Raw genomic sequence first — 13,283 nt, 5'->3', positions numbered from 1 at the left:
ACTCAACACAAAAAAAAATTTCACTACACGACGAATAGAGAGAGAACTAGAGGTCACCAATGGAAGTTATGTAAGAGTGAGGTTAGTAAGCATGTGCTAGATTTTTTGCTTGGAGAGTGGTGAGTGAGTAGAATCGATTGCCAGAATTAATTGCGGGTGCCCTGACGAACGAGTTTAAGGAGAGTATGATAGGTATTGTGTGTATAAAAGTTAGTGTAAGTGTTCCGCTCCATGGAGCTACTCGTGTAATAATAATAATAATAATAATTCTGCTGTCTCCAAAAGTTAGGCCTAAAACAGTCTCGCCTACTCACTATATGGGAATAAAAGGCGTTATCGGATTTATTATTATTATTATTACACAGGTGACACCTCTAAGGAGACATAGTGGTAGGGCACGCTACTTTATGATTTTATGTTTAGAAAAACATAAAATCATGTTTTGCAATTTGTAAAATAATTTTATCTTCCAATTTAAGAATTGAGATTAGCCATATTAATGTCGAATGTTGTTAATTAATATAGAACTGTAGAAAAATCCCTTTTGTTTATTTGACATAAAAACAGTAATATACATTCTTTACTGTTACATTTTTGTGTTTAGCTTGACGTATGATTGACTTGGGCCTTTAATATTTGTAGCTTTCCGCTTCATTATATTCCGAAGCTTCCTTGATCAACGGGTTTGGGTGGTTGCTTGTCTTGGTAAAGAACTTCTCAGCTAGATCTAGGAGAAGGGAAGAGATGTAAGGAATGTTGACTTCTCTATGGATCTGGGAGTTTCTAATAAACCAAGGGGCATCTAGAATCATCCTCAGGCTTGTTCTGTAATCAGTTTTTGAATATTTGTATTCACAGTATGGCTCTATGCAGGGGATGCGTAAGTGATGATTGGTCTTATTACCATCTTGTAAATTATTAACTTTGTTTGTGTATCCAGTTTGCTTTTTCTGTTGATCACAGGGTAGAGCTGCACAATTACTTTGGATGTCTTCGAGGCAATGTGTCTTATGATTGCTTAATAGGAGTTTTCTATCAAGAATCACTCCAAGATATTTGACTTCAGTCTACCATGGAATCTTGACTCCCAAAAGATGAATGTCCTCCACATTATGGATTTTCTTTCTAGAAAACAGTATGGCTGAGCTTTTCTGGAGGTTTACTTGGGTCCAGTCTGCCAGCCACTTTTCCAGTATATGTATACTGCTTTGAATCTTCTAGTTGCCAGTTTTGGGCTCAGAGATCTTGCCATTAATGCAGTATCATCCTCATATAATGAAGTGAATGTTGTTCAGAGGGATGTCTGCTACATAGATTGAGAACAGGAGAGGGGCCAGATGAGAGCCCTGAGGTACGTCTGCCAAGACCCTACGTCTAGACGAAATCGTTTTGCCGCCCCTAACCTGCATATATCTGTCTTTCAGGTATGAGTGGAGTATTTTTATTAACTTGATTGGCAAGTTAAATTTTATGAGTTTGTAAAGAAGGCCTTGATGCCATACTTTGTCAAACGCCTTCTCAGTATCGATGAAGATGGCAGCTGTATGGAGTTTCCAATTATAGCCTTTTGTAATGATTTCTACTAGTCGATGTACTTGTTGAACTGTTCTATGGGCCTTGCGGAAGCCAAACTGCTCGTTGGGCAAAATTCCTAACTTATCCGTTTCTGCTTGAAGCCTTGTGAGGATCACTTTCTCTGTCACCTTTCCGAGATTGGACAACAGGCTGATAGGTTCTGAAGCTTTCGGGGAGTTGAGGGTTTTTTCCTGGCTTCTTCAATGGCGTGATGCTGTTGTTACATTTTTGCAAGTCTCTTTCGAAATATATGGTCGGTAACCAATTAAATCGACTAATCAGTGACCGTCTTTCCCGACATTATCGAAAATTTTTGCACGCTTAGAAAATGAGCATAAACAATAATGCACGGCATCCAGTTGTGTGCACAAAGCTCTAACATTTAACAGAGTGGATTTCAATAAAGCACAAATTTTGATCAATCTCAGTTAATCGATTAATATCTTCGAAATTTATGACAATAGCGAACAGCTTTCGCTTCGTATTTTGGAAATATTATAGTTACTGTTTTCTTCCCATTTTTCTATTAAATTAATGCAATTTACAATTTAAATAATTTTAAGGTTACGGATAATGTTTAAACGTTAGCCATAAATTACTCAATTTAATTCATAAAAGAAAATAAAGACGTGCATTGAAATATGTGCTTTTTTATGTTGCTCCAATCGACGTGTATTCCCAAAGTTCCATGTGATCGATTTTATTTATTTTTGTTTTAAATTATAAGCTTAGTTTGGAAGTTCTGTAGTGAGTGATACATCTGAGAAGCGCTTTAATCCTGATACCTTAACTAAGTTGATTATATTACAATTCTAAATCCCATCGGATTTCCTAGAATTTTCAGGCTCTTGAGAATTCTCAGAGAAACACTTTCTTGGTCGGTTTATGTCATTTTCTTAAAATCAACCATTCTTTTGTTTCTGTAATTTAATTCAAAACACTTCTAAATCTTTTCCGTTCTTTATTTTACTGTCATTTTGTAGAAAACGTTTTAAGCTTTTTATTATTTTCATTGTTTTGTTTCAACTGTTTTGTTAATGGCGCCTGGTAAATGTATGATGACATTCTCATCAACTAAATTAATTTAATTATGGAGATGTATAATAATAAATGCACAGTTGAGCTCTCAAACCTATTTCCTAAGTAAATATTTCAGCCAAAAATTGAGGCATGATTTCATGCTTAATTACCTGTCGGTGGGGCGTTTGGGGGGAAGTGATTTCTCGGAACAGTGATAATCTTGTGTAATACAGTATTGTTATACGTTTTCAGCATTAAAACTGACATTTACAAATTATCTTTAAGTATTTATAACGGAATAGCAATAATAATTAATACTACCTATTGCAATATTAACAGCACAGGATAAGCGGTACGTTTTAAACATCAAATATAATAATTATTATGTTTCTTATTATTATTATACAGGAACCATCGTGGAGACCAAAGATTCATCGCGATGGAATGCTATCTTTTATTTTGTTATTTTATTTTATTTTATTTACGTGAAAACTTGTATTTGCGATGATGAATTCTTTGCGAATGCTAAAAGTGTGAATGAGTTTAAGCTTCAGTATGAGAGATATGCTGCGGGCAGGAGCGAATTTCCATGACAAATCTGTGGATTTTGTAATATTTACATAAAAATGATAAAATGTATAATATTAATGGTATAAATTTTCTCTCATCCTCAATGAGTCTTTGACTGCAGAAGAGTTAATGTAATAATAATTATAATAATATTTCTCCTTAAACTTATTTACTGTCATAGCACTTTCGACCGCCTCTTGCAATTATTCTCACTCATTTGCTACTCTCCAAGCAAAAAAAAAAAAAAAAAAAAAAAAAAAAAAAAAAAAAAAAAAAAAAAAAATCTAATCTCTCATATCTGTTAAACCCGCTGAAAGTATTTTGCAATACATGTATATACAAAGTATAGTCCAACCACATAAGCGAGAGCTGTCGTTGGCAGAGTGCCAAGAAGAATCAATTCATGTTGAAGGGGTGAAAGAAATAAGGCGATGTACGAATCGGTCACCAAACGCGAAATCACGTGCTTTATATGTAAAATTTTCTAACTGTTATACAAGCAAAATAGTTACCACTTTAAAACTACAATGATCATAAAAGATTCCGATAATCTATTATCGGAATGCATTCTCTTTCTTTTGACATGCGCAGAAGTGTCGAAGGATCTCGTATCTGTGGGCGTACTATACCATTACGATATTATTAAGATCCAATACAACCTAGTTATCCATCCATTTTTCGCCCATGGGAAGGAGCGTTATACAGAGTTACCATAATGGTAAACTAATGGCTTGCACTCCTAAAGTGATGACTCAGGAGACGACATGATATTTTGATTATTATATGGGTGACTGACACAATAACTATCATACTGTGTGAGCCTCCCGCGATGAGTCTGTGGACCTGCATGGAGTCCATGAGGTCACTCACATTTCACCAAGCACCAATGATCATTTGCACGATACTTGTCGTACTTGCTTAAATTCATTCGCCAACTGAGTGCTTACAACTGACTCTGGCAACCCATTCCAATCCTTCTCCACTCGCTAAGCATTATCAACCTTACGCCCTTGCTACTGATTTTGACCACACTTTCTTATACCAAGAACTTTCTGGAAGGCTTTGATCCTTGGTCTTCATAGTAACTGTATCAGCAGTTGAGGCACAAGTCTGTGTGGAAGTAACTGAAATTGTCTTGTTTCCTTGCGTAATCTAATACCAAATCTAAACACGCAAAAAACTTAACTTATTTTTCTCTTCAAAATAAAATTATGTTTCGAAAGTTTCCATGTGTTTACTATATTCTATGTACGTAAAAAATAAAGGTTTGGCACAATAACAATTTTTAACTATTTCTGGAGCATAACTTTTTTTGTGGACATCTCCATTGAGTTCAAATACTCATCGCGCGCGAGAGACAATTACACTACATCATCGTTGCTTACAACTGACTCTGGCAACCCATTCCAATCCTTCTCCACTCGCTAAGCATTATCAACCTTACGCCCTTGCTACTGATTTTGACCACAATTTCTTATACCAAGAACTTTCTGGAAGGCTTTGATCCTTGGTCTTCATAGTAACTGTATCAGCAGTTGAGGCACAAGTCTGTGTGGAAGTAACTGAAATTGTCTTGTTTCCTTGCGTAATCTAATACCAAATCTAAACACGCAAAAAACTTAACTTATTTTTCTCTTCAAAATAAAATTATGTTTCGAAAGTTTCCATGTGTTTACTATATTCTATGTACGTAAAAAATAAAGGTTTGGCACAATAACAATTTTTAACTATTTCTGGAGCATAACTTTTTTTGTGGACATCTCCATTGAGTTCAAATACTCATCGCGCGCGAGAGACAATTACACTACATCATCGTTGCTATCTACCGCCTAATAATAGTATTTTTGGTTGTTAATTGACTGTATATGTTCTCGCCTCGATTTGCGTTTATGCTGGATTCACACACTGCTATCTCCGTAGGATATCGGCTAACTCACCTTCCATTGAAAAAAAATCTACAAAAATTCCTCCCATTTGCGTTATGAAGGGTTAGCTTCACTGCAAAGGCTAGTGTTGTTATTTGCAACTTTTTTTTTTTTTTTTTTTTTTTGTTCTCGGTGAAGCAGGTAACGATATTTCACATAGTCAACTTTCGTCCCCAATTGCGATTTGCTGGTGAAAATACTGCGTTCTCTTTTGTAACATGGATGTATTCATGTTACAAAAGATATAAAAAAAATTCCGAAACTCGTATTTTCATCCTGCAAAATAGGAAAATCGACCAGAGAACACGCGCAGTTAACAAATAATGATCACACAAGTCAACTGTGTTATCCTTGCACACTCAATGTGCCCAGAGTTTATTGTACCCCAGTTCTTCTGCATTTGGTTGATCCATGGAAATCCAATGTTCAGTTTCCATCATAGTAAACTGCAACTTATTTGTTAATTTTACACAGTAAACTGCTAAGCAAAAATGCTTATGATAATCATAAGTTACGATTTATAGTCACCCACTTCACGGCCTCATGATTTCATTAACATCAATTTCGCTATCGTGGAGTCGGCTTTTTTCTTTTTTCTTTTTTTTGCTGTTACCCGTTTTTGCTGGTTTTTCTTCAAAACAAACAAATCGACTAGAAAACATAAGGGTGGGTGCCATAACAAGGATGTGGCGAGTGTGCAGTGTACCTCCCTGACGAAAATAACAAGGACGAAATGTTAAGGGGTGAGATGGTCGTCTGAGATCAGATCGCATATAGAAATTTTATTACATAGGAGTATAATAATGAACTTTGTATTGCGCCCTGGGTGGCCGAGTGGATAGTGTAGTCGCTCTCCACTAACTGCTGTGAGCTCGAATCCTACAATGGGCATGGATGTTGTGATTATTTTCAGGGTCGTCGCCATATTAGATCGCTTTCTGAGGCAAACAATTAAATATTGCCCCTGATGATTATAAGACAAAAATATAACAAAATCTCCAATTGATATTTTGTTTTTATTACAAGAGAAACATTAATGCAGAATGATTACATAATAATATAAATTAAATATTTGCTCTACTGGGATATCGCACAATAACTGTTTTTAAGCTCTTCTAAATTTAAATTATAAGCTATGTCCGCCTCTATCAATATAGTGGCTAGACCAACCAATCTTTCTTGGGTCATTGCTGATCGCAAATAATTTTTAATCAGTTTAAGCTTGGAAAAACTTATTTCCGCACGGCGCCTACCGGAATATGGCTGAACAAACGCCCTTATTAGCCGCGCCGTGAGTCAGGCTGCCTCTATGCTACACCCTGTCGACGGTACTGATTCTACCTGTTCTCTGTGGAAAGGAAGTTGTGACTTTACCACTTCTTCGTCTAGCAGAAACTTCACCCTATGAAGTATGGAAGTGACCATACGGCCGTCCAAGAGACGGCAATGCAATTCTCCCCTCCTCCAAAAAAAAAAAAAAAAAAACAGAAGTTAGCTAAACTGCATGTTTAGTTTACCGTTCACTGTGTAGTAAACGGTAACGTGGAAGCAGGGCCGCACTTACACTTTGCCGAAGGGGCTACAGTGCTCCAAGGTCTCACCTGATTGTGGCCGTAATTTTTCAGGCCCGTTCCCTCCCCTAGAGCCTCGTGTGCCTGTCCATAAGTACGGACGGCCCTGCGGGGAAAGATTTCTAGAGATGAGTTGTGGAACTCATCTCTAGAAATCTGGGGGTAATAAATAAAAACATGGAGGTAATAAATAATAATTATAATGTGAAAAGCACTGGTTGTCTCCGACCATTTCCATGTTGATATCAATCCTCTCTTACATGGTTCGATTCTAAACGTTGGCTAGAGTATGTACGGGAATAAAAGCACAACCGCATGCCAAGAAAAATTCTGTTTTCCTCCATTTAGTACGTTAGTGGGATAAATGCCCTAATGACATATTTTCTTTTTTATTTATTTATTTTTTTATTATTCAGGATTATTACTTCTATTTTTAAAGTGTTACTTGGCTCTTCCATGACGTTCCAACACTCAACACGCAATTTATTATATGAAAAACAGTCTCATTCCTTTTCATTCTATTTTAAGTATTAAAATAAATTTAAAAAAAAAAAAAGAAAGAAAGAAAAAGAAACAAATTGCATACGCTTCATCAATTTAATCGAGATGTGGGTGTAGTGGTCACTCAACAACCACACTTGTTACGTTTTATTCTTTTATCAAATTACTATATATCGCTTTCGCATTAACTTCTGTCTGACCTCTGGAATCATTACACTAATCATCAGGTACAGGCCATGTCACCTCATTCGTCTGATGCTTCTCACGTACTGTGTTAAAGCACGTGCTTGCCCTGACGAGGCGTTGAATACTAAACAAGTACGTGAATTATTCATACCATGTACGAGTATTACAATTGGACTAGAAAAAGAAAAAGAAAAAGAAACAAATTGCATACGCTTCATCAATTTAATCGAGATGTGGGTGTAGTGGTCACTCAACAACCACACTTGTTACGTTTTATTCTTTTATCAAATTACTATATATCGCTTTCGCATTAACTTCTGTCTGACCTCTGGAATCATTACACTAATCATCAGGTACAGGCCATGTCACCTCATTCGTCTGATGCTTCTCACGTACTGTGTTAAAGCACGTGCTTGCCCTGACGAGGCGTTGAATACTAAACAAGTACGTGAATTATTCATACCATGTACGAGTATTACAATTGGACTAAGCTATTAATAAGCCAGGAGTATGCAAAAAATACTTCTTGTTCTCCCTTCCCCCCCCCTTTCTTACAATATGAATTTTTAGAAGTTAAACTTGAGCTTGAGCTTTCATATCAGAAAAAAAAAAAAAAAAGTGTGAGTACCAGAAGCAAGAAAAATAAGAAATTAATAAAAATGAAGCTAACATCATACTACTGCATCCTTCCCTGAGAACAAGTCCGATCAGTCCATACCCTAACAGTAATATGATTTTTTTAAAAAAAAATTAATTGATGCCTAAGTAACCAAGGCTAATTTTCATTACTGCATCAACTTTACTCCACGAATAAACAAACAAACAAGCCAGAAAATACACGTAATCAAAGACAAATATAACTATGACTAAGTTGTCACTTCTCTAATTCAATTCAGTAATGTACCTTTTCACTATAATCATTTGAGTTTTATTAACATTTTTTTATAAAAACAAATTATAAATAGAAGAAAAAGGAGGGATATGATTAAGATGTTTAAGCTGTCGAAAGGATGTTTATTACTCAAAAAAAAAAAAAAAAACATTAATATATACGAATAACAAATCACACTTTTTGAGATTAAGGCAAACATTCTTTAATATTATATATATAAATATATAAATATATTTGTTTTTAAATCAGCATGTGGGCTCCTGCTTACGATGACTTCACCCAAGAAATGACTTTCTCCATTCCTCTCCTCTGAAGTTATATCACATTACTTGACCTTATGCTGTTGTTGTTATTATTATTATATATGTAACACCTCCAAGGACTCATCGCGGGAGAGCACCCTACCTTACTCTACTCCGCTACACACCTTACCATTTCCCCTACTACTTAATTCTTCTACCACACACATCATCAACACCATCTACAGTCCATCACCAAACAACAGTATTTTTGTCTGTAAATTGCGTGTGTTCTGATGGCCGATTTGTTCTGAACGCGAGATGAAAAACCAGAGTTTCCACTTGCTAACGCCGCTTGAGATTGGCTAACTCACCTTCAATTGAAAAAGAACATATAAAGAATCCTCTCGAAGATCTTAGGCCTTTTTCAATCGAAGGGTGTAATGTACCGCCGTTCTTCCAATTGCGCTGCGGAGGCTTAAAAAAAAAAAAAAAAAAAAAACTGGAGATGCCGGGGATCGAACCCGGGGCCTTTCACATGCAAAGCGAACGCTCTACCACTGAGCTACATCCCCAACTTCACGTTTCCTCATGTGCGTTCTCAACAAGGATCAAGGCTCTCAAAAATGCAAGCCGAAAGATACACCTACGCGTATGAATTTACAACCTATTGTAAATTCATACGCGTGAGTATTGTAATATTCGTACTTGACATAACGGATACCTTTTGTTAAGGTACGAGCCGTATATATGCTATCTCTTAAATTCAAATTCAAGAGAATCAAGAAAATATGCATTTTATAAAATGTTTTTTTTTTTTTTTTTTGGTTGAGATACAATTGTTTTTCCTGCCCTCCAAGCTTGCCGCTTCTATTCGTTACTTTAGTTGCTTCGTAGTCCACAGACCACGTTTTCTGTGTTATTTTTCTCTGAAAGCATGTCTGCTATTTCTGAAGTGAATGCTCGATATGGTAAACGTGTTCAGAGAGCACATGAGCGAAACTGACGCCTGCGTAGTATTGGCTTTGTAAGCCAAATGATTTGTGCAGGTTTACTTCCTTCCGAGTATCGTTTGTACGTATCAGAACAGTGTTTCCTGTTAAGCGAAATGTTTTTTTTTGGGGGGGGGGGATACGAGGATACTTTTTTAACTTTTATCATAGGTCTATTCTATAATTAATTTTTCAATAATTAAAAAATAGAATGGAAGTTTAAACAAAATGTGTCTCTTGGCATGTATTATCGATTGATCTTTAATTTAAAGTTCTTCCTAGCGGAAAAATTTCATTCCTCTCATAACCTTTTTATTATTGAAGTTTTAAATTTCATAATTTTATCTCCCATATCGGATATGTATAACTAAATATGTATTTAATAATTTAAACAAATGTTTCACAGGTTTGTAATTTATTATGCAAATGTAAAAAAATAAATGTTTTATAATTATTCGTGTTTGAATGAAATATTTGACTTTCTCAGAAATTACGCCGGTGTTACTAAAATTTTAAAAAGGGAATTTTTGTTTTCTGGTTAGCTATATTTTTATACTACCGTTTAACCTAAGGTAGTTTGTCCCATTGAAAGGATTAAAGTTGCCACTGGAGTTAGTTTTATTATTTAATAATTATTAAAAAAAACTGGTAAAGTAAATGGGTTGAATTATAATTAAACGTAATTAAAAAAATTAAATGATTAAAAGTGGGTTTTATTATATTAAACCCACTTTACGGCGGTTGAATAAATCAGACAAACTGATAATATTGATCTGGTGTTCTAGAAGAGGTCTTATTTCACGCCACTTCACCAATTTCCACTAAGCAAGATGCGATCTCACACCAGGCGATGAAAACCATTGACCACCATAAAACTTTCACAAACATTCGTGAAATTTCATTCGAACTGAAAAGCTTTGGATGAAACACAGATGAAATCTTGATGAAGCAAATGCATATGTCACAGCAGTGGCGCACCAAGGATTTAATCTTGGGGGGGGGGGGAGTTGAACGGATATAAATATTTTTAATACAATGAATTTGCATTAAAAATATTTTTATCCGTTCAAATCAAATTCGTTAAATTTCATTCATTAAATAAAATTCATTAGGTGATTATAAAAATTTATTTAAAGAATAAAATCCAGTTTTCTTTTATTTTTACAAAGCTCTTGAATTATTTCAGTCGTGGTTACATTAATCTCTCTCTGTGTGTATATATATATATATAACAAAGCCAGTCGGTTCAATCGTGATTGTGTCATGGTAGAGCTTAAATAGGTTTTTAAAAGGCATAAGTTAGAAAATGACCTTTCACTGACGCATGTTACCGGAAGCGTTGCAAATATTTTTAATAAGTTATAGATGTTAGGATATATCATTTTGTCACACTTTGAAACTGCATCAACGGCATTTTTGCATGGAGCTATTGCAAACGGTTTTTCAAATTTCTTATACCACAACTTGAATTCGGCGTTCAAAATTGCTGGATTTGTATAAAGCAAATCACCGGCATAAAATTCACACAATTGACGAAAATCTTCCATTGCACTTGCCGTTGGAGCATCTTTTCCATTTGGTAGAAGAGAAAAAAAATATATTTCAAAATGTTGCAGTGCGGAGTGAAACGTTCCTGAAGTTGAGTCAATATTTGGTCAATAAATGGAATGAAATAGTTCTCCTGAAATACTCTTCTACAGAATCGGCTGGAACATTGAACCTCAATGTTTGTTTTGATGAAGTCCTTTGCTTTTAAATGTCAATATTAAAATTACTGGCTTTTATACATGCTTCATCATAAATTTCTTTAAATGAAGAATCTGGTGTTTCACGAACGGTATTTAATTGAGCCACAACATCATCAACAGAATTTAGGGCAATTAAGAGGTCACTGTCAGATTTTTGCATTATTTTAGACAATGGTAAGGTGCAAGCAAATATTTTTTGCAAGCTAAATAAAGATATTATAAATCTTAAAAGATATTAATATTATAATATTATAAACAACAAGGACGTCCTGTCTTTTAGGAGTATTGAAGAAATTGTGTACCTTTTCAATTATGCAATGCAATTTCTTATTTGTCACAGATATAGCATTTCCAAGTGCCAAATTCAAACTATGTGATGCACAATCAACATATTAAGCTTGTCGATTATTATCACATAACATCTCCAGGTGGTCCAAAGACATATCGAGGAAGTGCACCTACTCTAGACCTCTCCGTCTTCACCAACCACAACTACAATCATCATCATCTACACCAACGCTGTCTACCGCCGACCACTGCCACTAGTATTTTCACAGACAATCACAAACATCCATGCCCACGGCGGGATTCGAACTCGCAGCCTTTTGGCTGGAGAGTCGGCCAACCAGGCTGGATATATAGATAAAAAAATTTAATTTTGTAGATAAAAATTAAAACAAAGTTTTAATTTTTATTAAGCCAATAAATAATATGATAGAATTATGTTACTATTTACTTTTAATGAGATGGATGAGCTTCTCGACCTTGCAGAGTTGCTGGATATCTGGCTCAATATTGGTCAACTTCAGTCGAAGATCGGCACACACACTAAGACGAATTCTGTATTTTGTTTTTATTTGAAGGAGCGATGAAAATCTTTCTCGCAAAGATAGGTTTGTAGAAAACTGCATGACGATTTTCGACTTCTTCAAATAATTCGAGAAATTCACTTCTCACTGAAGGCGAGATCCAGAATCGAGCCCAGCCACGATCACGGAACTGCATTTTAAGTCCACTGTCACTTGAAAGCTCAATTAGCTGCTCTTTTTTTTCGATAACAAAAGGTCATTCTCGTAACTGCAAGCCTGAAATGGATCGTGAAATCACAGAAATTTCTTATAAAAAGTTATTCGGAAAATGTTTCCAAATTCTGTTTCAGAGTTTTGAGGTGGACACAAACCTTTTCCCAGTGGTTAAATTCTAAACTAATAAGTTTCGGGGCCCTATACAAAATAACCAATTGTATTTACCTTTTGAATACTATCCGGGGAAGGTCCAAACCTCCCCGTCCCTTTCATCATGCGTTCGTAATCAAGCTTTGATATTGACTTTATATACACATTCAAACCTGTAAGCAATTGTTGACTAATAACACAATAATGTAGGCATAATTACCGTAAAGAGAGAAAAGTCACAAAACAGAAAAATGTTCCTACGAAATAACCAAAATAACCAAATGTATTTACCTTTAAATGCGATCCACTGGTCGAGTGTCCAGCAAATCAACAAATCTTTCCTTTCGTTCAGCGTATTAATATTATCGCAATGCAACTGATGGGAATTCTGTGTTTCTGTGGATTCGTTACAGACCTTTTCTCTTCAGAAACTACACACAAACTGTCATTACAAACTTGTTTTGTATTATCACTGTCATCCGAGATATTTTTCGATTTAAAGAAGGTACCAATGTACTTATCCATAATTGAAATACCGTACTTACTCACATATAACTCCCACCCCTGATTTTACTTTTCGAAAAAAAAGAAATTAAAAAGTTTCACATATACCTCGCAAAGGAAAGAAGCTGAAACACGTTCAGAGCAGGGCGATAGTAACTTTCTCCCACGGTAAACAACACGCCCTCCCCAATAGCCACTATATAGCAGAGGCAACAAAAGCAAGTGCTTATATTATGTCAGTGAATAAGGTATAAGCAGTCTGTGTAATATATTTCTCAACAAATAGTGCAATTAGAGACAACTGGGATAAAAACGACACTAATTAATAAATCACATATCCCCTCATACAGAAACTATGCTGTATATATAGATAGGGCCGACGGAA

General features: G+C 35.3%; 1 non-coding gene across 1 annotated transcript; it reads right to left on the bottom strand.

Moving 5' to 3' along the window:
- Positions 1 to 8,982: 8,982 nt before the first annotated feature.
- On the bottom strand, positions 8,983 to 9,054 carry TRNAA-UGC (transfer RNA alanine (anticodon UGC)). Its single transcript has one exon. It is a non-coding gene; the product is annotated as a tRNA-Ala (tRNA).
- Between the last annotated feature and the right edge of the window lie 4,229 nt (positions 9,055 to 13,283).

This window comes from Typopeltis vanoorti, chromosome 11 (genome assembly GCF_054136105.1).
Source record: "Typopeltis vanoorti isolate ZY-2024b chromosome 11, IOZ_Tvanoo_1.0, whole genome shotgun sequence".
In the NCBI taxonomy this organism is placed as follows: Eukaryota; Metazoa; Arthropoda; class Arachnida; order Uropygi; family Thelyphonidae; genus Typopeltis; species Typopeltis vanoorti.
This window is presented reverse-complemented; position numbering and strand designations above follow the sequence as displayed.